Source organism: Amia ocellicauda, chromosome 13 (genome assembly GCF_036373705.1).
Source record: "Amia ocellicauda isolate fAmiCal2 chromosome 13, fAmiCal2.hap1, whole genome shotgun sequence".
NCBI classification, from domain to species: Eukaryota; Metazoa; Chordata; class Actinopteri; order Amiiformes; family Amiidae; genus Amia; species Amia ocellicauda.
Genome location: NC_089862.1, coordinates 36,049,213 through 36,073,427, shown reverse-complemented (window position 1 = coordinate 36,073,427; position 24,215 = coordinate 36,049,213). Strand labels below are relative to the sequence as shown.

The following is a 24,215-nucleotide window of genomic DNA, read 5'->3' as shown; positions in this document are numbered from 1 at the left end:
CCAAAACAGCAGTATCCAATGCAATATCATAAAATGTCAGGCCTGGACGGATTTCAACCTGGCTGCAATTTGGGTTGCTGGTGACACCCTCATTAGAGATTAATTTAATTAGGCTCGTTCCACAGAGACCTCAAAAACAATGCTAATCTCCCCTGGAAAAAACATAAAAATCTTCTTGAGGTCACATCTTATCGGCCTGTACGACTCATAAACACTGATCTTAAATTGCACGCCCAGGCTTGCCTGCCAGATTATACTGTTATAGGTAATCTCATTAATGTTGATGAGACCTAGCCCCAGATACTTTCTGATGCTTAGGTTACTCTGTGTTATCTTTTCTGCTGAGTCTGATCATAATCCTTATTCATTATTCTCTGTGAATGTCAAGAAGGCTTTTCAATTGCACAGAAGGGAGATACTAATAGGCAGTTCTTAAAAAATGGGAGTTTGTATCTGGCTTTTCCAATATGTATACAACCTCATACATCTCTCCCTTGGCAGTGGTTCAAACTGGGGTCCAACATACATATCCACAACCCTTAGGAACGTGGGATGTGACTAGGGAGATTCTCTTTCCCCTCTTGTGTAGATCTCATTCAATTTTAGATTTAATGTGTCATTTTTGGAGATTATCTGGGTTACAAAATTGAATTGGTCGAAATCAACACTTACGTCTCTAACTTTAACAGCCAGATGTTTGGATCAATTGACTTTCTGCGGATCTACAGATCTGTAAACTCCTGCTGCCCTTTGTGGAACTGGGAGGTGGAAACTCAAACTTGGTCACAAATGGACTTCACGTCACCACCCTTGTCTCCAACCAATAGATTACAGGATCATAAATCTGATTGTAATTGACCATTGCAATCTCCTGTCTTGGATCCGAGATGTATCTCGTGTGGCATGACTTCAAATGAGTGCAGGAGCTGCTGTGGTTCTGCATGGAGAAGTTGTCTAGAATCCAGATAATAAAATCAAACGGGAAGTGTATTTTCAAGGTTATGAATCCCAGAGGAGGACCTACGCAACACTGAGTACTAGGGTGTGTATTTAGAAATATATGAACCTATATTTCCCAGATATGCTGTTGATATACACAGTATAATGAAAATCAATCATGCATTATTTACATTCTCTTTCATGTTGAAACACGCTGCATGCATAGGCACATTGTCTGTTAAATCACCTTCTAAATAGACATTTATCAAAGGCAGAAATACACGGGGCGGGGGGGATACAGAATATATCGTGGCTGCTGATTGCAAACCGAGCCCCGACCCTGATCATAAATTGTATATTTTCCCTGGCATGTCTCATTACTTTTGGCATGCATTTCCCTCTCTCTCTCTTTCTCCCTCTGTCAGTGCATGCCGAGTTATGTGCAGGTGGTGTGAGTTACACTAACTCACTTTGATTTTCAAATATTTTTTGAAGGTGCAAAAGAAAGTTTTTTGGGGAAAAAAAATATTATAATGAGAATGTATGTTGCTCGCTTGACAGAGCATTTGGCATCTGAATCTCAGCTTGACTTCCCTTGGCAGCTCAGTGACAGGGTAGCAGAGTCTCTCACCGCCTTCCTCCTGAGCATGACCTTGGAGGAAAGCTAGCGTATCCTCGGCTTCCCAGCACAGTCATCCTACACCTTAATGAAATCAATATGAAAATTCCAGCACAGGGCCCAGGGTATATAGATGCTTCCTCTTCCGGAGTTGTAATTAATTGAATTGGGAAAATAAAGGTGGCAGACAGCGAGGCGTTGCTCAGCTACTTCTGTGCTCTTCTGGGCAGCCTCCTTTCATGCATTAATGCTGGAGATTAACACGTCTTTTAGGATTGCAGTAAAATAAAAAAAGCAGAGTTCTGGCTCTAAATGGAAGATGTGTCCGTCCTGCTTTTGGCACAAGGGATTTCCACCAGACAAACTTAAATATCCATCCCGTCTGCACGTACTGGACCACTGCTTATATTCATTAAAACAGAAAAGCATACAGTGTCTCCATTCCGACAGTGAATGTTAAATTGACTCTTGAGAGCTTTAATATATTTTATAATATAAATTATATGCATCAGCTGTAATTTCCTTCATTAGATTTACATAACAAAACATCTTATTCTAGCGAAATCAGAAACTGAAGCATCATTTTCTTGCAGCACCTGAAGTCACAGATGAGATCTTTAAGTAACATTAAATTGGTCACAGTGTCAATATAATTTTCACCATTCGTTTATGCTACTGTTACTTGGGTCTCCCTCATAAATATTATACACAGAAAGTGGCACGACGCAGTACAGTTGGTGACAACGCTTGTATATAACCAACAGACAACAGAGCTGTAAAGCTTTTATATACAATCGTGGGTTACTTCTCCATTCTCCAGCCTGCGATTGCATCCCATAAATAACGAGAAGCCGTATTGGCACAATGGTACACAGAGACAATAAGCAAAAGGGTGCCTGAATAAGAAAAAGACATTTGTTGTCTCGAAGACAAAAGAAACTGGTGATTTGTCGTCTCGAACACATAAGACTTGGATGAATTGTAGCATGACATTGGGAGAACAAAAAGGAAACACTGCAAACGAGTGATAAGAAAAATGAGGTGAAGGTACAGCAGAAAACCGCAAAATTACTTTTTCCTCCTTAAAATAGTTAGCGTAATTTGCATGGATAAGTCATTGCTATTTATCTGCTTCTTTATGCGCTATTGTTTCTACTGAATTCGAAACTGCCCTTGGAATGTATTTAGTGTGGACTAATTAGTGAATTTAAAAAAAAAGTCTAGATAAAAGAGTTAATGTTTTTTTTCTCAGCTGCTGTAGGCTTTGTGTTCTATCCTTGTAGATGCTCTTTGAATCCATTGAAATAACTAAATATTAAACCACTCAATCTCTTAAACGTTAAGTGTGTGATGATGATGTACTCTGTTATATTTATTATAATATTTATATGCATACTTCAAAGACCCTTGTGTTATTAACATAAGATCCCTAAGAACACTAATAATTAAAAATGGAAAAATACAAAACCAATGTGATGCTTTATAATTACAGAGTCGTATTGAGGTTGAAGTGTCAGTACTCTTTTATCATGTACACTGACATGTAACATTCAATATTGATCTTAAATGTTATATTAAAAATGGTTTATACGTTAAACAAAATAAGCCATTTAGATCGATGTCATGAAGGAGTAAGTAAGATAACAAGCAAAGACAACAAAGTGTGTCGTTTAGTGGTGAACCAGGCTTTGGTGGGGCGTGTCAAACCATACCTGGCACGTCTTATTGTGTGCGCTGTGTGCCGTTATTGGCGTTTCTCATTTGATTGCTACTTTCTGTATTGATTAAGTAGTGAAGCGTAACTGATGTAAACATTCATGTAATGTGTGTAATACAGTGAAATATGCCCAGAACATGATTGTGGAGTTTTCGAAGCAAACTTATAAACGATGTATTATGGAATCTTGTCCTTGATTGTTTCCTAAGACACAGACTAGATTTAGTATAAAAAGTGTACCTGGAGCAATCCTGCCAGTTTTTCTTGCTCAGGGGGACAACCCAAGACCCTCGAGTGAGTCCAGAGGCCTGAACAATAGTCACCACCCCAGGGCAGAAGAGCCAGTCTAGTGTGTGGACGAGCTTCATGTTGGGGTGCTGCATGATGGGAAAGCCTCGGAGAATTCAAAGGACCACTCTCTCGGTGGAGATGAGAGTGGGATCCAGAATATATCGCTATTTTCACAGTAGGGCTCATGGTTTTCCTGCATCTTCTTGCCAGATAGTGAAGCGTGTTTTGACACTGCTGTGGCTGATATGCTGCCATTTGCCAACTGTTTCTCGCTGCATCCACACAAGAAGGCTTGTCAATCAGGTCTGCAGGATTCTTTAAATAGCGTCTTTATAGCCGAGAAATAGCCTGCTTCCTGTACGCGTTTTATTCTTGCTTTGGCAGGAGACTGCTTTTGGAATCCTTGAGCAGCACATTTGCATGAAGGTCACCTTTAATTCATCGATTTCTAAAAAGCTTAAAGATTTTCATTTTGACCAGTTAGGTAGGTAATCTGTTTAATAATAACATCATTTGCAGATGATTTTTTACGAAACCATCACTTGCTGCCGGCCTGAAGGCCTATAGTTGGCAATACTAGACTTAATGAAACCACTTAACTTATTGAACTGACGAAAGGGCTTGCATTTGTTCATGGTTTACAGATATCTGATGAAGAAAAGCACAACTGCATGGCCTATGTATGAACACAATACATAACAAAACAGCATTGCACCCAAATGTACATGAATTTTACAAACTGCACAAGTGGAACGTCCAATGAAAGCCTCCAAACAGAAAGCAGAGCACATCAAGGGGAAATAGTCCCATACCATTCTTCTTCTTCTTCTTCTTCTTCTTCTTCTTCTTCTTCTTCTTCTTCTTCTTCTTCTTCTTCTTCTTCTTCTTCCTCTTCTTCTTCTTCTTCTTCTTCTTTTATTGTATGTATTTATTAGCAGATGCCCATACACAGGATGTCTGCTAACTCTGACAGATGACTGAGTGGATGATTTGCGCTTTGCTGCAAAATCTTAAAAAAAAAAAAAATCTGACTGCTCAAGCGTCTTAATCCTTCACTGGCACATTAATCACAATTGCTTGAATAAAACATATTTCTGGGGTTAAAGTGACAGCTTAACAAGTCAGACTTAAGTGTTCTGTTCTTGCAATATCATTTTTAATTGCTACCTTTTGTGATGAACATAGATCGAAATGCTCTGTGTCGTTTCCAAGAGCCTGTTCTCTCTTTAATGAGAAGCACTGTGTGAAACGCTACATTTAAGGAAAAAAGTTTGCTTTGTTTACTTCAGAGGTCAATCTACAAAGAATGAGAGACTTGATTAATATTCAGTATCAGAGGTAATCCTTAAAATGGCCTCACAGCAGGGTTTAGGGCCTGGAAGTGGATGTGCAGTGTTGCTAATTAAGTGTTAATGACACGTGTTGAGGTCCTTAATGTGAAGACTGTCTGCTTGTTGCCTGTTTAGTTTTTTTTATTATTGTAATTGTAAATGTAAGGACTGTATCAGTTTGAATTTTTTAAAAGAGGCAAACATTGTATTTTGAGTCAGCATGCTAGTGGTGACATGTACAGTATGAATTGATTGGTTTTGTTCAGGTCAGGTTAACCTCATCTGAGAACACGCATAACCGTGCAGCGGTACATGGGCACAACACAGGAGGAGGAGGCTGAATAGTTTCGATGAACTCCCCCTTTTGACTTTTTTATTTTTCTCTAGGGGGAGACACACCATTAGTTTAATTATACTTACAAATGTTAAATACACCCTTGGATTTGATTGTTCTGTGAATTATGTGGGTGGGTGGTTCTTTTTGCTAATTAGCTAATTGAGTTTGCAGTCAACTGTGCACTGTTAGTGAGCTGACAGTTCATCTAACGGCAAAGACACAGACAACAACTATATATATATGGAAAAAGGTCAGGATGACACACAGCATCTTCAAATACATATTTTAATAGAATTATGAATGCTTTGGCTGCGTATTGTGAGACCTGTCTGTGCTGATGTTCTTGATGTTGACCTAACTTTTTATATTTGGACAGAAATCTAAATACAAAAGACATCTGTTCACAAGTGTTTAATAGGGTATAAGGCTAACCTTGGCCTTAATGACTGCCTCAGACATATTGATAGATTTGGGGTGTACCGTGGTGGCCTGCTTCCAGCAGTGTCCCAAAGCAGTAAAAAAAAATGGTACTCAAGCTGTACTAATTATGAAAACTAATAACAAAACTCTTCACAATGTGATTTATACTACTAATAATATAATATGTCACGGGGGCACAATGTAGGTATGACTCAGTAATATTAGTTGTCGTAGTAGTAGTGCTGTTATAATTAGTAATTAATGTTTCAGTTTAAACTCCATTGATCAGCCATTGCCTGGGATGTGGCATAGGATCCAATAATGAATTAATAATTCACACTTTATGCATTGACCATATTTTTTTCTTACTGAACTGGATAGATATGTGTTGCAATATGTGTTCTATATGTGTTAATAATTGGAGTCCTGTTCTCTCTCTCTCTCTTTCTCTCATACATATATATATATAATCAGTATACTAAATTTAATGTATATTGCAAAACATTAGGAAAATCAATAAGAATCACAAACCATAGTAAATATAGAATTGAACAAGTAAAGCTTCTACAATTGAACATGCCACAAAATCCACAAACATATTTTCGTCAACAAACAATGTTTCAAACTAGAATAAAATATATACTTACACAAGCAAATAAGAGACTAAACAGCAACACCACTTTTCAGTTTGAGGCACTGCTTCCTTGCAATACCCTTGAAAATAAATGTGCTAACTTCCTCTTTGTTATAGAATGGCTTTTTCCCTTTAATTTTTTATTAATAGCTTTCCGGTAAGTGAATATCTCATTAAATTCATAAAGCACAAATGCTGCAACTGGGATACTTTGGCGGGGCGCCAGCTGCTTAGAAGTGTGCCACATATCAAAACACAGTGTGCGTTTTATCTTTTATTTTTCAGTGCACATATTGTAATAGAACTATGGGCTTTGTATTATATGGACATTTAACATTGTGTTTCTCTGACCCTGAAAAGTTTTAACAATGTGGAAAATATCTGTTTTTTACATTACTATTATAGTCCCATTTAATACAATAAGAATACTCAGTTCAATAAGGCTAGTTTTGTTTGTTTTTAATATATAAGTACACAGCTTGGAAACATGTAGACAGAGATACAGACTGGTGACACATTAAAGAAAACCCTGAATAAATGAATGGAGGAACATAACGCATGCTGATGCCTCCAAACAGGTGTACTGCATGATACAATTAAGCAATTAACATCCCATCATGCTCTGTGGCATGTATACAAATGCTGAGCAGCCCAGTTGACCTCGATATCTGGTCAAGAGGTCGAGAGGAAAGGATCTCAGTTACTGTGAAAGAGGGGGGCATTATTGAGGCAGGAATGGCAGGAGCTTCAGTCACACAGACGCTCAACTGGCTTGTGTTCTGGACAACTGCATGTGTGGGACATGAAGAGAACGGGACAGGCCTGACTGCTGCACCCCTACAGTGAGGGGGTCCGGAGGCTCTGTTATGCTGTGGGGGGCATTTTCCTGGCATGGTTTGGTCCACTTGTCCCCTTAGAGGGAAGGGTCACTGCAAATCATGACAAAGTGATTCTGAGTGATCACCTTTATCCTGTGGTGACACATTTCTATCCTGATGGGAGTGTCTTTTCCAGGATGACAATGCCCATCCACAGGGCACGAGGGTCATTGAATGGTGTGATGAGCATGAAAATGATGTGACTCATATGCTATGGTCTTCGCAGTCACCAGATCTCAACCCAACTGAACACCTGTGGGAGTTTGTGGACCAACGTGTTAGACAGCGCTCTCCACCACCATCATCAAAACCCCAAATGAGGGAATATGTTTTCGAAGAATGGTGTTCATCCCTCCAGTAGAGTCCAGAGAGCATTGAAGCTGTTCTGGTGGTTCGTGGTGCCCAACACCTTACTGAGACACTTTATGTGGGTTTTCCTTGAATTTGTCAACCATCTGTAGCCGTCAAGTAATAAAACTGTGTGTATATATGTTCACCTGTAAACCTGTAAATACCTGATACTTGCTAATTCCTGATTAATATCTTTATTCTCTGTAATGAAGGCACTTGTCTTTGCAGTACGATGAATATTTTCCCTGTAGTTCTCAGTCCTGCACAAAAAGCGAATGCCTCCGACTTACATCTGTGATGTTTCTAAAGTACACTCAACCACTGAGAACATGGACGCAATAAGCATTAATAACATTCCTTTTCATCATTGCACCCCCAGGCACAAAAAAAGGTCAAGATGTAAGCTTCACTTACTGTTGTTATTATATTTAAAAGACTAAATACATTGAGGAACTGTACCCTTTACTCGGCACCCTGCCCTTAAATGTCTGTGTTTGTCATGCGCACCTGAAGTCATCACAAGTCTATAGTATGTGGAGCATTCGGGGTTACGGCACGTAAATAATCGTACACTGAACATGTTACATTGGCTGTGAATGAAATAAGTCAGTGAAGCTTTTAAAATTCGATTTTGGTGAAATGTTAGTATAGTGTGCAAAGAACCAAGGGGCAGGGAACATTTATGCATCGTGGTTTGACTTGTAGACAAATGTTTATGTAATGCAGGATATAAAAACAGAAGTGCTCATGCAGAAAGTGCTTAAGGGACATTAGAACTCAAAGCTTTATCTTTTTGCAGTCTGTGTAGGCTGCATGCAGGAGATAATTGATACCCAGCCAAAGCTTAAGAGCGTGACAGAGGAAACTGTTAATCTCTCTGCAAGATGTTTAGACATCGTTCTGATGAGAGCAAGTGCTGAAATGCAATATAACCGGGATAAGAACAACAACGTAATAGAAAATACATTGCACGGCTTTGAAAAAGTAATTAAAGCATGAAAAGGCAAAAAAACTAAAAGCATCGAAGAGCTACAGCCTTGATGAATTTATGGAACGATACGATTTATTGTTTTTTTTTTTTTGGTGTACTTGCAAAAACGTGTTATCATTATTATCCTATTATGTAGCGATCGTTCATACGGCTCATGTTTATTCATCTCTGAATATATTATGCACATGATGGGCTTGTTTTATAAGCGCTCTACCCCTAGGCTGCCTCAGTTCGTTGTTTATACAATGAAACCTAATGAGGCTGTCACTGCCGTCTTATAATGACCATGTCTGGTAGTCAGACTGCCCAAGGTGAAGCCAAATATTATCACTTACAATGTCCCAAAACCTTAGATTTAGACGCTAAATAAGCAGAGGGGAAGGTGTGGAGGCTTGTCTGGTTACGGTTGAAATTAGGTCTGATTCTGCTTTGCAATGGTTTATATTCATATTACATTAGATTACTATTCCACTTTGTAACCCTATATAAGCTTTGTACTACTTTTCATGGTTAAATTGCACACTTAATGCTTACTTACATTGTTGAACAGATTAGTCTACCGAAGAAGCAGGGGCGTTGGGACGTTGCCTGTGCATGGCATGCCGTCTAGAAGTATCTTTAGTATCGTGCGCATTTAATACAGTAAACCATTAAACAAATCTTCCTCAGTTGTTGGATATTTAACCGACGATCAAGCAAAATGAATTGAATGGCAACAGTGGTCTGTTGAACATCTTCATAAGTAATAAGAGTCTTAAAAACAATGCACGTGGCTTGTATCATACCAAGGGGACATTTTAACTGGCAGGTTTGCAATTATTCTCAACTAGTGATGCCTATTCATTGTGTTTCTTCTATGTCTTTGCACTGCCAAGGTAGTATAATACCACATCACTGGAACTCCTATAGATAAAAGTTCACAAATTAGAAGTTTGCTAATGTGGCTAATGCCTTGTGTGAAAGGACAGTCATATCCAAATGATACTCTGAGATATGGGTCATCAAAGGAGTAGTCTACAATGAAGACAGCAGAGGAAGTCGTCTTTACGAGGTATTGCTGTGGGCACAGGTACTCCAGATGAGTCGAAGCAGTTACCGAAGACTAATCGCTGTGAAACATGAGCTGAGATGACAAGGTTATGTAATGCAGAATGGCTCCATTTCAAGTTGGGAAGTAATTACTTTGTTTATCTGTGGCAGTAAAGCATTCTATCCCTCTGTTACAAGAGCATTGCTAATAAAAAATTGGTTGTTTTCACCATGGGAAACCATGTGGTGCATTGGGATATTACTGTAATTTTCAAGTAACCTTGAGTTTATGGGGGATATATTTAATGGCGAAGGATTTCTGTCAAAGTACCTTGGAGCTTGTGCAGGCGCTTTCTAAGTCATGTAGAATTAACAATAGAAACAGAAAATATTGTGCACTTTTAAAAGATCTGCAAGCAGCAGTTTGTGTGTGTATTAATCACAAAAGAAAACAAACAAATATAGTGAGTCACTGTAGAATTCATTATCTGTTTACAACATTAACATCATTTGCCTTCATTTCTCTCTTATTTTTTCTTACTCCAATTACAAGCCTAATCAAGAGGAGGATCTGAATTGTTGTGTGTATCAAACACAAACAATTAGAGGTGACTGTCTCTTAGTCACTACGTTTATTAGTACAAGTGTATTTGTGACATTTTTAGGGATTGTGAAGCACTTGCAAAGCCATATTACAAGCTGTCACATGGTAGCCGCTGGTGAACACAAAAAGAAACAGGTTCCTCCTCTAATCGCACAATCAGGTTTGAATGAATATCGTATGTTGACCTGATCATTGTGCTGACTGTCCACAGTTTATATTTCACCACCTATTTCCCTCTATAACTCCACGCAATTTCAACATTGGTACAACATACATTTTAAGACGGGACGAGACAAGCTGCTCAGTTTGATTGGTTACTCCTGAAGTCTTGTGATTGTGGTGTGTGTCTTGTCTGCGGTGGACTGGCCAACTGTGACTCTGCCCTGGGTTAAGTGTTTAAGTGTTTTTTGAATTTCAGTAAATCATGCTTTTTCACTTTTATACCAAGTTACATTTCATTTGGATGACTTTTTCTGGATTGTATGTGCGTCTCAAACTGTTCAAGTCTACCTTAGCCACAGCTTATAAGGAAAAGCCGCTAAACTTTCTGATTACTCTTGGTAATTCATCAATTGCCTACAACTGTCACTCAGTGTAGGTCCTGGAGAAGTATTTTTTTGACTGATCTCATTTAGAAAAGCAACTGTATTTAAGAGAAACAGCGCAGATTGTAAAACATGCTGTAAATGTTCTCTGGTGGGTCACCTTCCTGCGCCAGTGTCGTCCCATTTAATAACCGTTGGACGCACAGTCGCTCAGCTCAACTGATAACTGCACCCTGAAGATGGAGGCTGTTGATTTAATTATTTGATAATTAGTTCGGGGACTAATATGGGGTTTCCATGTTGGAATATTCTTTCACCAAATTAAACAAGCATTTGAATATTTAAGAAAAAAAATCTAATGAGTAGCTTAAATGTAATCAAAGCTTTGTCAAAGAAAAAACATCACTGTCATAAGCCATTTAGCACCTTGCGGTACATTTATGATAACATGATGTGTCAATAAAGTTAAAACTTTCTTAAACACAATCTATTAATTTAAGATTTAATGCTTTTCTACAATACTGTATTCATATTCATATTCTGTGACATGAATTTCACTACATCATACAAGATAATACTAGATAATGCCATGAACTATTTTTTCAGTGGAATTCAATTAAAGGTAGAACTAATATCAGTGTATAATTGGTGGATAATATATGTTAATTACTGCTTCTTTAACTTAATATTTTCAGTTTATTTGTAGTTATGGCTTTGCTGGGGAAAAATGGCATTGCCCAAGCTGCATTTAATGTTGGAAGTATCTCTGCAGTTCTAGTCTGGGCTTTCTCCTCATCCTCCCAGGATCAAAGAAGAAATGAGTTTGAAGATCTTAGATTGAATTTAGTCTACAACCCCACTATAGACACACACTTTTTCATTCAATATAATTCTGTGGTCAGTTATTTTAAATGCCAGGTGATGTACAGCTGAGAAATGAGACTGTCTGTAGAGGTCAAGTGTTTGCAGGGTTTGATGTGTGGTTTTCAAAACAGAGCAGCGGAATAATTGACATGCACTACCTCAGAATGGACGTTATATTTTCACTGTTCTTTTATAGGTGTACAAGTAATTCTCCGCTACTGTAGAGTTAAAGGAGTGGGTATTAGTGCAAATGTAAGAGCAACCATTAAATCAGACCATCATAGGCTGCAAACTCTTTGGCAGAAACTCGTGTACTTCTATAAAGTCCTCGGCTGTTTGACTTTCACTGTCAGTTGAATTTCTGCTGCCTCTTCAGTTTCTGAAAAACACAGCAAATTCATATTATCCAGTGAAAGCCCTGCCACATTAGTTTTGTTCTGGCTGCTGTTTTGTTTTATTTATTTTGCTTTCGGTTACTGCATATAAATCTTTCTTTTTATTGTGTTTAGACACAATATCCTGCATTGAAGAGGTGTATTTCGATTCTGAAGAAGGGAATACTTAAAACGAATGGTTACCAAATGAATCTCTTGACAAAAAAAATGCTTTGTTACTCTGCCACCGAAAGCTGCATATTGAAGACAGTTGGATGGTCAAACATTAGGAACTATTTTTTCAAAGCACCAGGAGCCAAAGAATCCACCAAGTCTTTTACAACTTAATGTGTTTCTGGAATTATATACATCAGGGAGAGAATATTATCCTGTTACACTAACAATAAAAATATGTTTGACCAATTACCCTTAATAGCAGGAAATGTTTTATATACTTATACATTTCTAAAAGCATTTTCTCCGTCCTTGCTGCTGTTCATAATGTCTGGAAGTATCATAAAGAGAAACAAATGTCTTTTTAACTCTAATTTCATCAGGAAAAGGCAGAAAAACAACGCTCTAATAGTCATCCTGTTTTGTTACATCTGTCTTGAATGGTTAATTAAATGTCCTCCTGTTCAATCTATGAGAAGAGAACAGAGGAGCAGTAATACTTTATATCCAATAGCGTATATAGAGTGCTGCTAGGTCAGTTCAGTATGTCTATAATTTATATTGACATTTTTCTTTCTGAAATACAGTGTTTCAGCTATAATGCCTGTAAGTTGTGTCACATAGGGCAACACGAAGAACCACGAGTCAACCTTTGTTAATTCCAGTAGGTGAAACACATCAAGGCTTTTATGAATTCAGTGCTGCCTCACTGCTTTAAAGCAAGTCAAAAAGGTGTTGTAGTCGAACAAAAGATACACGGCTCTGCCCAGGAACAAATGTGCTGCTAGATTATGGAAAATTGACATTTAACCTTCAGCCCGATTCTGAAACGACTTGTGTGTTCTGAGGAGATAAATATTCTGCAGTTTTGTTCTTGGAGACTTGTGTGCTGAAGTGGTACCATACAAAAGGCTTATTATTTTCACAAAAGACAATGTTTTGCCGTGATTATAGAGTCCTAAATACTAAATATAGTATTATAATTCATGCATGTGGATTGTCTAACATCACATTTGACCATGAAGTATTTGAATAGTGCCATCCAATTAATTCATACTTCACATAAAAGGATATGTTAAGTAATTCTGAGTAGTATATTCTAGCCAGCAGACAGCAACATTTTTCTTTCATAACTCTAAAATATGTATTTTTTCTTTTTTTTTTCTTTTTGTCACCAGTAAAAACACATCATTAGGACGCCTCCTGCACTAGACACCGGAAAATAGGAGTTTATTTTCCATTTGTTTAAAACAGCAGTGCATTACAAACTCCTCACTTTCGATGGACATATCCATCAATAGAATGACATTAATATTGAAATACATGGCAAGCTCCAAAAAGCCATTTAATAAAATAAAATAATAATGTTTTATTTAAAAGAAATCAGGTTAGAAGGATGCTGTCCATGATTTGTCGAATTGTTTTTGCACTCGGATTCTTTTAGTTAAAAACAAGTCCTTTTTTTATCTGGTTTTCTGCAGCATCAAACCATTGGGCTCCTGGAGTTTGTTGTCTCCTTAATCAGTTTCCAAATCAATTAAGCACTTAGCAATTGTACGGATACGGCACAGGTCTTCCTGGCACTGTTAAAGAGTTGCAATAAGAGTTATGGTAATAAGATAGAACTGCACCATACTAGACAGTAAGTCAATTAAATCCAAAGAACCACTAATACATATGTATTTATGTACAGCGAGCAGATTACAATTGAGATACAGTTCTCTTCCTACTAAAAGAAATGTTCTGAAACAGTAAGCCATTTTGTTCTTTAAAGTTACTACTCTCTCCTCCTGCCACACATATCGATGCACCATAGCGACTACAACACGTTCATTCTTTTCCTAAAACTTTTATCATTTTGTAAATTTGTGACTAATAAGTAATACATTAATTTCTGAATCATATCTGATATATGAGTGAGACCTGAAAGTGTAAGTACGTATGATGGCCCACTCATATTGGCACCTTTCCTCAATTTCTTTCTTCAGCCTTGCACCTAATTTACTTGTACTGATCTCTCTTCCTTCTCCCTTCTTGTAAACCTGAAAAACTGATATAAACTTAAAATTACATTACACAACTATTTTCTTGAGACATAGTCATGTTCGATTTTCTTTCCCAACTTCAAAGTCTCCTTGCACGGAGCTACTTTCAATTCAAGTTTTGTTGTGCAACTTTGTCCTCATAAAATAGTGCATTTATAATTCTGCAGAGCCTCTTTAGCATGTCTGTATTCAAACCGACGAAATCTGTACTGAACTGAATACTGTACTAAAGGAAATACATTGTTTTATCCACACTTTCCTGACCACAGTGTCCCAAAAGAAGTGCCATTCGAACCACGAACACGGTCTACCTTGTTGTATTCACTATGCAAACCATGTTTTTCCATCCCACTGTAACAGATGGTGATGCCCAACTTCCGACCTAATCTACGTGACTTCAAATCTCTTTTCATCTGACTCATCAAATTGAATAAATTAGCCTAATTGTGAGATTGACATCGGCATGCCTGCCTTTTCATTGCGATGAGTCACACACAAAAGATGAAGTGTAAAGCTCACAAACTCGTTCATTGCTCACTCTGATTCATTGTTCTATATAACACATCTTCAATGTAAGTTGTGGTTTACAACTCAGATTTATCCTTACAAATGTTCCAGCAACGTCTGTATTTTACTTTGCCAAGTTTAAAAGACGCACAGCCTTTACTCTATTCATAAATGAGGGTACTGAACACATTCTCTTCACCGTGTATGTAAGGCCATCGGTTTTCTACAAGGTATTCACAGATGAAAATAAGTAAAACAGTCAGGATGAAACATGGTGACTTTTTATTATTACTAAGTACACAGACGAACACAAAACTCTCAAAAATACGGAGACGTTTCACTGCAAAAACACCTGCATTGCCTTCTATTGATCATGCGGCCCATATGGTGTCCATGAAGGCTTAAGATGCAGTGTTTCATATCTTCCAATAACTGCGACAATCGTCTCTTTCAAGGGTGTCTTTCCCTGCAAGAAAAATCCAACAAGAAAGAGGATGTGGAGAAGTCCTGATGAAGGACAGAGTGGAATAGGTTAACGAATCTTAACGAACCATAGACGTATAATAGACAGCATAGTCCCAAACAGAATGGCTCGGTGCAGAGTTCATCTCATTGCCCGAGCAGAAATCTCAGAAAGTGTCAAGCGGAGTAGAAAATAGAGTAGAAGAACCGATTTGGTGTACTTTATGACCAACAAGAAGACAAAGGTGCATATAGCATATTACATATTTCAGAGGATTGGTATGTTAGCGTATCGGAGCTCCTTTGGGGGCTTTGTGGATCCGTGATACTGCGGTGCGCCAAATATGTGCCTCGTGCATAACAACCCACTAACAGTTTAGCATGTCTAGCATAACCCATGTGCTCTAGTGCCTTTTATTGCTTTATTGCTGTAATCAGTTTATGTGAAGTATTGATGTAATGATTGCATATTAAACATTAATAACATGAATACTAACGTGCTCTGACTTCTGTTTCAGATCCCTCTCCTGCTCCGCCGTCACTCTGTGGAAAGTACGATGCCACCAGTCCACATTTTGATAGGGTAGGTTCTCCATTCATGCATTGGTAGAACTTGCTTCATTGTGAGACTTACATCTCTATTAAAATATAGTAGCAAGGGTTGTATGGCAAAGGTGACGATGCAACCAGATGAGAGTTTAGCAGAATATATTATTCATTTGATAAAACTATATCTATAAAATATACCATCCTTGTGTTACATTTGTTGCTTATAGTGAAGGCTATGTCTCAGTCTCTCCAATACTTTGAACACATCAAGGTCACTGCAGACTCTAGAGGAGAAGCTGATTTACATTGTCCAACGTTGGGCTTCAGACTATTGTCAATCAAACTCATGTATGACACTGAAATTATACTGGAGTGATTCTGACCGTCTTATTGATTCTGACACTGAATAGGTCTGGTTTTGTAATGAAACTATACCTATCGGATTTTGAGGAATCTGCCTTCAATATATTTTCAATATAGTTTTCTTTTAGCACTCAACACTAAGCTTTCTTTATTGATGTATTGGTCGGTACAATGAATTGAATTTTATTGGTGTTGCTTCCTGTTTGGAAAAGCAAGAGGATACAACTCTCAAGGAGATGTTGAAAGGTTCTCATAATGCTTAATCTTGGAAATCAGTGCTCTGGATTGTCATATGTGTTTTGGTACATCAATTCCTCACAAATGTGGTCGGTATCTATAAGTTATATTGTGTGTGTGTGTGTGTGTGTGTGTGTGTGTATATATATATATATATATACTTGTCATGCTCTGTAACAAAGTCAGCAGAAACAACATTCTTGTGTTTGCAATGCTTTACTGGTTTGAAAATAAATGTCATACCGGATGCTGGAAAGCTGGCTCTCAGAAACACTAATGGGTATGTGCTGTAAAAAATTGATGAGTTCTTCTGGGACTAAAATTAGAGCAACTTAACAAGAAGAGTGTCCTTCTGAAGGAGGCAGATACAGACTTCACATCTGCTGCACAATAATGCAGGAGAGCATGCCCTTCAGAGCTGTACGCCGTGTTGTTTACTGCTGGTTTATTTCACATTAATGGGGAGTTAGTTGTGTAAAATAAAACAAATGTCGATGCACACCTTCTATAGAAATGTATATGTGAAAAGACAAGAAAAGCAGACATTGGCTTAAAGGTGTGTTTAATATTCCAGAAGGGAACAAAAGTCAATATTGTTGTAGAATTCGACAGACATATAGGTGGCAGGACAGAAACGTATCTGAAATGTGGAAATGGACCGCTGATGGTGCTCATGTAGGGGGCATTAAACTAATACCGTTCCTTATATGAATTTAGTGACAATAACTGTATATATTGTATGTAGGCTATAATAAACTCATGTAGTTGGCAGTTAAGCTTCCTTATTTAATTACAGTTTAAGTAATTATGTCTGCAGCATCTTCATTATTAGAATGGTCACTACATACTTTGTTTATAACGGACTGATAGTTCCCTGGGGTATGTTTGAAGTGGAGATCAACTCTGTGTATATATATATATATATTAAATATCAATCAGTATTGATATTATTTATATGTTGAGCCTATACTTTCATGTATATTGTTTAAGATCCAGAGTTTGATCAGTAAATATACTTCTGTATGAACGTGGTGAACGCTCTTGCTCGAGGTACAGTTAGCGCTGAGCAGATCTTTAGGAAGCAGCCATTGTTTCCACAGTTCAGACACAAGTGATGCCTAACGCGGGAAATAACCTGGCTACTACCGGCATAGCAATACCCCTACACTGACTTCTCAAAGAGTGAAGCGGCACAGCTCTTTAGCTTCCACCAGGAAACAAACTGATAAGCAAAATACCAGCGCAGATAGAAGGTAAATAAAACCCAACATCTGCATTATACATACAGTTCACATCCTCGCTAATATTATTCCCTGAGTACAGTGCCAGTTCTACTTTATAGCTTTCTTAGGACGACTGCCAAAATATAATCCCAATGAAAGTGAAAAGAAATTTGCTAGCCTCAGTAAAAATGGATTGAGATGATTACCATCAGGCACAATTGTAAAGAAATCTTGATGATTAGTCAAATCAGCTTTCAATCTTTCCCCAGTTCCTTGTCATGCACACGCATTTCGCTCTTGTTCACGTGTCATTCAAATGCTTCAAGGCAGACGAGCCAGAACAGTCAGCATTTCTCCCACATGCGGATACTGACGATTGCGTTCAAAAGTAGTGTAATACATGGCACAGTGCCCTCGTCAGATTCAGACCTGACGCCGATGCTGTTATATATACAGCTAATTTATACACATGATAATAAATCAATTAGATGGTTGTGAGGTCTGTATTGAAAATCAAATATTAATTGCAGACACAAGTAAGTAAGTGGTACAACATACTAAAAAACAATTATATCAAGGCAATGAATCTGACATAACATTCATTACAAATAATTAATTATACTGCACTTATGAAAACAATATCATTGGTTTATGATCTTGTGTATATAAAGGATTTTAGCTGCCCCTAAAGTGCAGATCATGATCTGTCTGTTAAAAAATTTGGCTCTTTTGCTTGCTCATAAAATGTAGAAAATGTTTTTTGTGATTAAGATAAAGTAGTGTTGTTCAATTACTGAGGAAATAATAGCTGGCAGAAGGTACAATTGATGCCACACACACAATGTCCACAAGCCATGGCACAAAATAGCTCTCTTGTTTTTCAACTATTGTGAATGTTTACGTCTATTCCGTTTTTCTTCTTCTTCTGATTTTGCTCAGTGATACAAAAAGACCAAAACAAGGGAATCACTTAATGGAAAGAGCTCAAATGGCATCTTTCCTCAGAGTAGGGCATCGCAGGTTACAACTGGAAATGGATCTGATGTGCAGATGTAGAGCCCAGACAGCTCTGGGTTGGAAGAGATCAAATCTTGCGTAACATTGCAGAATTGAAAAAAGCCTCGTGACCGTCTGCACACTTTTAAAATGGCTCTCTGTAAAAGCCTGACAAGCACCTTGAGAACTCTCTGGTGAGCTACAGAGAGCAGTGGGACTGTGTTGTGTGGTCGAACAGGTATTAGATACAGCATGTTAATGGAGATTTTAGGGATGGAGAGCAGTCTAAAAAGGCCTTTGTTGTTTGAACACAAAGACAGATGGCAATATAACATGAAACCTGGTCAGCTGAGGAATGAGAGACAGGTCTGTGGTTAAAACAATCAATTGTGAGGTTGGGGAAGCACTGGCATTTGAACTCTATTAATTCTGTTAATGTTTTGAACTGTTATTATAAAGATTGAACAAAAACAGAATCATTGCATTGCCTTAAACTCAAATGAAATGAGATTTAGTGAAGATAAGGGTGGGATACCTGTTTTCATGAGATGGTTGAATGAATTTACCTATATCAGTATACATACTATATACAAATGGTATTTTTGTATCCCATACTGGTCTTCCACAAGCTTTTAATTTTAATTTTAAGACACATGGACTCAGAATGTGCACAGTAATCTATGACACGCATGTATCATGTGTTTAATAGCATTTGGTTATCAGTTTATTTGAAGACACAATGTTATTTGGCTTTTCAATAGCAGGACTTTGATTCCTTATATGTTTGCTATTTTTGTAGTTCTAGAATAATTGTGTGTTTTTGCTGACAAGTTCATTAACTTCTGTGATATGAATTAGGCCTGCATGGGGAATGTCAAATGCGCTCTGCATGCTGAACACAGCACCCAGGCTGTCAAAAGAGGCTTTTCTCACTGAAACAGGCTGTTGGCCAAATCCAAATTTAAGTAGCACATTCCATCAATGGATTAAAAAGTTAGGCTGTTAGCCAAATCACTTTACTTTTGCACGAGTACAATTGTTTTTTCGATTGTATCAACAATATTCCTGTGTTTTAAATCAGGCAATCTGTTGAATATGAGATTTAAATAATTTCTTGCACAGAACTGCAGTAAGGATTCCATTAAGGAAAAATAAAAAGTCTGAATTGTTGCTTGTCTATCTTTTTTGTGCCATTGATTACCATCCTATTGTTCGGTATTTAAATCCACATACATTGTAAACAATTTATTTTAGATTAATAGCAGTTATGTTCCATAAAAGAAAATGTAAACATAAAATAGTGATAAAATATCATAACATGAAATAGTGTAACACCATTGGACAGGTGAAATGTCAAAACGAATAGCTATCTTGTTACGATTAGGCCATTAGCTAGTTGCCAAAATTGTGTTAGCTGGTGATAATAATTAAATAATTGGGGTAAAAAAGTCAAAGGTCAGTGATCTGGGCATACCATGTTAAACTGCTCAAGGTATGCAAATTAGGTACCCAAGTAATGACAGTTTAAACAGTTTGAATATATTATTATTTTGTATTCAAGTTCAAAGTATCATGCAAATGAAGATAAACAGTAGACATATATCTCATCTGTCTTGTCTAAACATGTCTTATCAAGTCATTAAAGTCTTCTGCATACCTCCTTACCTGGAACTTGAAATATGCAGAGACTGACTCAGTTTCTTTGAGATGCTTTTCAGTTCCTTGTCATATCGATCACGTCTCTTCTTGATTATTATTAGACCCAGCAGTCATCAAATCTTTCCATAGCCGGCCTTCACTGTATGTTTGTGATTTCATATAGATCTTATTAATTCCCTGTATGAGCTATGTATGCATCATAGATATGTCTATAAGAATATGTCTTGAGAAATTAAAGGTTTCTCTTTTACTTGTGTCAGATTCATAACCTGTAGGTACTCCTCACTATAGCCAGGACACGTCAATGCGGTAGAACATTGCGTGCCCAACTTGGTCCTAGGATGCAAAGCGGCACAAGCCACGCAGATAGTCCACACAAACAAGAAAACGGAGACATAAGTAATGATAATAACTGTAAGCATTTAAGGCTAAGCATAAGATATTCAAGTTTTCAAGAACTCTGAAAGTCAATTTAGCCTCAGTGATGGAAAAGAAAGGTAGGAGAATCTTCCAGCTGTGAACTTGTCAACCCTTCCACAGTAAGTAGATGTTCATCAAACCAGTGTACATTTCCTTTCTTCTCCAGAAAAATCTGCATTCATTACCAGACACTTCTCTCCAAACCTGACGGCACTAGATTCCCTGACAGTAGATGAGACATTCCATAACATTCGCCCAACAGATATTTCTCTGACTCAGTAACAAATGGGTTTTAAATTATGTAGATTCAATTCAGAAGATTAGATCAACTACACAGACGTTTGCAAGAGATGAAACATTTTTTTTTCCTCATACTGTTTTCATTCCCCATGAGGTTAGAGATTTGAGTAGAGAGGGAAAAAAGATTGTGAGTGACTCGGAATTTTAATAGCATTACTTTTATTTAATTTTTTCCCCGTCAGAGTATATTTCGGTATATATTTTGGCTCCATCCTTGCTTGGCTCAGCCTGGCCAGCTATGACTTGACTATTAACATTATTACACTGTAAATTTGGTTTAATTGTTGTGATAAGATAAACTGTATAGTTTGCCTATATTGGGGTCATACAAAGCTGCTGACCCAACAGTTATTAAACACCAGTGGTTTTCCTTTTCGAGCAAGTTTGTAGATTTCCTGATGTTTGCTATGAATTACGACAGGTTTCCCTTTTGTAGTTTCTTCTAAATGTTTGACCCAGCAGTAGACTGAAGCAGAACTATCAAGTGGAGCCTATTCTACATAAATCTGAAACTGTGTGTGTAAGCCATTCCAGTAGACCAATAATCAATTTGGCCGTGTTGTACCTCACATTGCAGTAATCACAGATCTGGGTTTATCACAAATTCATCGTTATAATTGCCACTTCTGCTCTCTTTCTGTCCTTTCAAAGCGAAGGACCGAAAGAGTATTAAAACTACTTTATAGGCATTTTACTAAGCTGTGGCAGAAGCATGTCGCTGGGAAGATGGGATTCAGTATCTAGTGCTCACAATCAGATGCCTTTCATAAGCAGTTGACAACTTTAAATAGGTTGAGAAAATGACTTCAGATTACATTCTTTCATTTAAATGCATTAAAGGAATGATTGGCATGGCAGAGGATATTCTCGAACAAGCCTGAATGAATCGTGGAAGGACAACGGTGATGAATTAGAGTTGAAGGATTATAAATACGCATTGCATAACTCACTTCATTTTGATCTCTGTGTTTGAACAGAGATGCTTGTTCCACGATTGTCTTTTTTCTCCATTTATCGAGCAATGGCTTGTAGGTTCAGTAATTGGGAAGTGTTCATTTAAGCAGATAATCAATATTGACAGGGAGGTTAAAAAGATATTCAGTGGTTTGTATGGCAAACTGTTCAACTAGTAAAGTTGTAGAAAGGATATTTGAATAAAAACAGTTGCCTTACACCCCGAAGAGTCTTGGTAAATATATCCTTGTGAAGATGTATCTGATATATGAGATATTAAGAGTAATTAAAAAAAAAACTAAAACAACAACTTCACTTCTATCAAGGGAACAAATACAGACAGGCCATTGGGCACTGTAGCCGCTCTAATAAAAATGGATACCCTTTTGGTAAACAATATGACTCACATTGAGCTTTCAATAAAGAAGAAGGCCTTCCATTTTACTATCAGACAGGTTTAATACAGCTGAAGGCAAAGGCAAAGTGTTTGAAATGAGATTTAGATAGCTGAGTTTGAGTTGTAATCTGCTTGAAAGAAACAAGCTTTTCATCAAGGTGGATTTACTGTTTGTCTTGCGCATATATCTTGGTAACTCCACACAAGACTGGCAAGGAAATTAAATGGAGACCTACATGCCACTGGGATTGATACAGATGTGTCCAGCTGTAGGTTTTAGCACAGTAACGGAAAGTGATTTTTAGCGGGGACTGGAAGTAACTAGTTACTGCAAAATGTACTGCCGGTTGAAAAGAGGGATTTAGCTCACTGGGTTTCTTTATTCTAGATATCAAGTGTTATTATTATGGTTGTGTGGGTGATTTGTAAGCGTAAGAAGTCAGCAGCACTGAGATGTAAACCCCGGCCCACTGTTTTTACAAGGGGGAATATTATTGTGCCACTAATGGATCAGACTTACTTGAGAGTTGAGTACAGTGTACTTTTCTCCTGCTAAAAACTCTTTTCAGTATCTGACCCTTCTCCAGAGGGGATAAAATCCTGTGATTGATCATTTATTTGGTTCAGAATCTCCATTGAGATAAATAGTTGTTTTAAAAAAGCTGGATAGTATATAAGTTACTTCACATACTGCATCACTGAGGAATTCCTTCTCAGTCCTTCTTGAAGATACGCAGAATAGATAACTATAGTTATGAGTCAGAAAACTGCACAATAAAATCTAAATCTTTCTTGAAAAAGTGATATTTAAAATGGTGCTTTTCATATTTACGTATCTTTTTCAGATAACCATTATTTATGTCTCCCCATTAGCTTTAACATTTCAATTATAAACTCAATACACTGCTTTAATCCTTCACAACTCGTTAAATTAAAAATCTGCTAATGATCTTAAAACTGTGACTATGAGGAATTAAGCTGTACATCGTGTCATTTTAAGCTGTAGCGTAACAGCTTTGCTAACACTTGACATCAGCTTTCTGGAATTTATACCATAAATGTTCCATTAAATTAAAATCTGGAGATTCGAATGGCCAATGGCGACTTTATCTGAAGATTTTGGAAGTCAGGCCAATGAGCTATGGGTTTAACAGGAGCACCAATCCAGTCAATACCATTTGTCAACACAGGGAAAGTCAGAGGATGAAGATTTGACCAATGCAAGACTGGTGACAACTACACGACAGATCATTAAAGAGTTCAAAGCTAGCAGGATGGTTAATACCCAGTAAAGAAGACCATTTTACTCTAATGGGTGGCGAGAGAAGGACAGTGATTGTGATTTCACTTAAAGACCTGATCTCTTGTTCTCTAGGACTACTGTGTGATGTCAGCTTGTCCATAGCAGAGCTCAATCAAAGAAGCCTGTCCTGAACTGGAATATGTAGCCTGCAAGCGGGTCCCGGGGGCGGGAACAAGCCCTGTCAGGTGATCGTGAAGTTTTCTGTGCCGACGCAGGCAGATGTCTCTGGGGCCTCAGGTGTTACATTGGTGTCAGGAGTGGAGCAGGGCTCCTGTGAACTGCTCACTGTAGTGCGTCTTGGGGGTTAACACCTGAGGTTGAGAAGTGTAACAGTCAAGGCAATGGATCAGAACCGAGGAGCACACAGCAACCAATTATCATGTTACATGCATCGCCATAGTATGTGCCAAGTTGCACTCGGGGCTTCATCATGATAGTTAGAGATCAGACACTTCTTTAGAGTTCGCCAAGTCAGCATGTTGAATACATTTGAGTTGGGCCAAAGTAGGGCTGTGCGATATGACGATATATATCGTATGACAATAGAAAAACGTCTATTATGCTTTATCGTTTATATCGTGGTGTCGCAAATTGCAATCTTTACGGCAGTATTTTTCGTCATTAGGACGTTTTGCGTTCTTCCCGGTTCTTCCACACGTGTCGGATGCGGCAAGAAATGTGCATCAGAAACACAGACAGACA

At 37.7% G+C, this 24,215-nt stretch overlaps 1 protein-coding gene across 1 annotated transcript in view; it reads left to right on the top strand.

Annotated features, from left to right (window-relative positions):
- LOC136766894 (leucine-rich repeat and immunoglobulin-like domain-containing nogo receptor-interacting protein 2) overlaps positions 1-24,215 on the top strand; it is a 322,297-nt gene that overhangs the window by 36,534 nt on the left and 261,548 nt on the right. Inside the window, exon 2 of the mRNA XM_066720764.1 lies at positions 15,631-15,695. The gene's annotated coding sequence lies outside the window, so the exon portion shown is untranslated. The remainder of the gene's footprint in view (positions 1-15,630; positions 15,696-24,215) is intronic.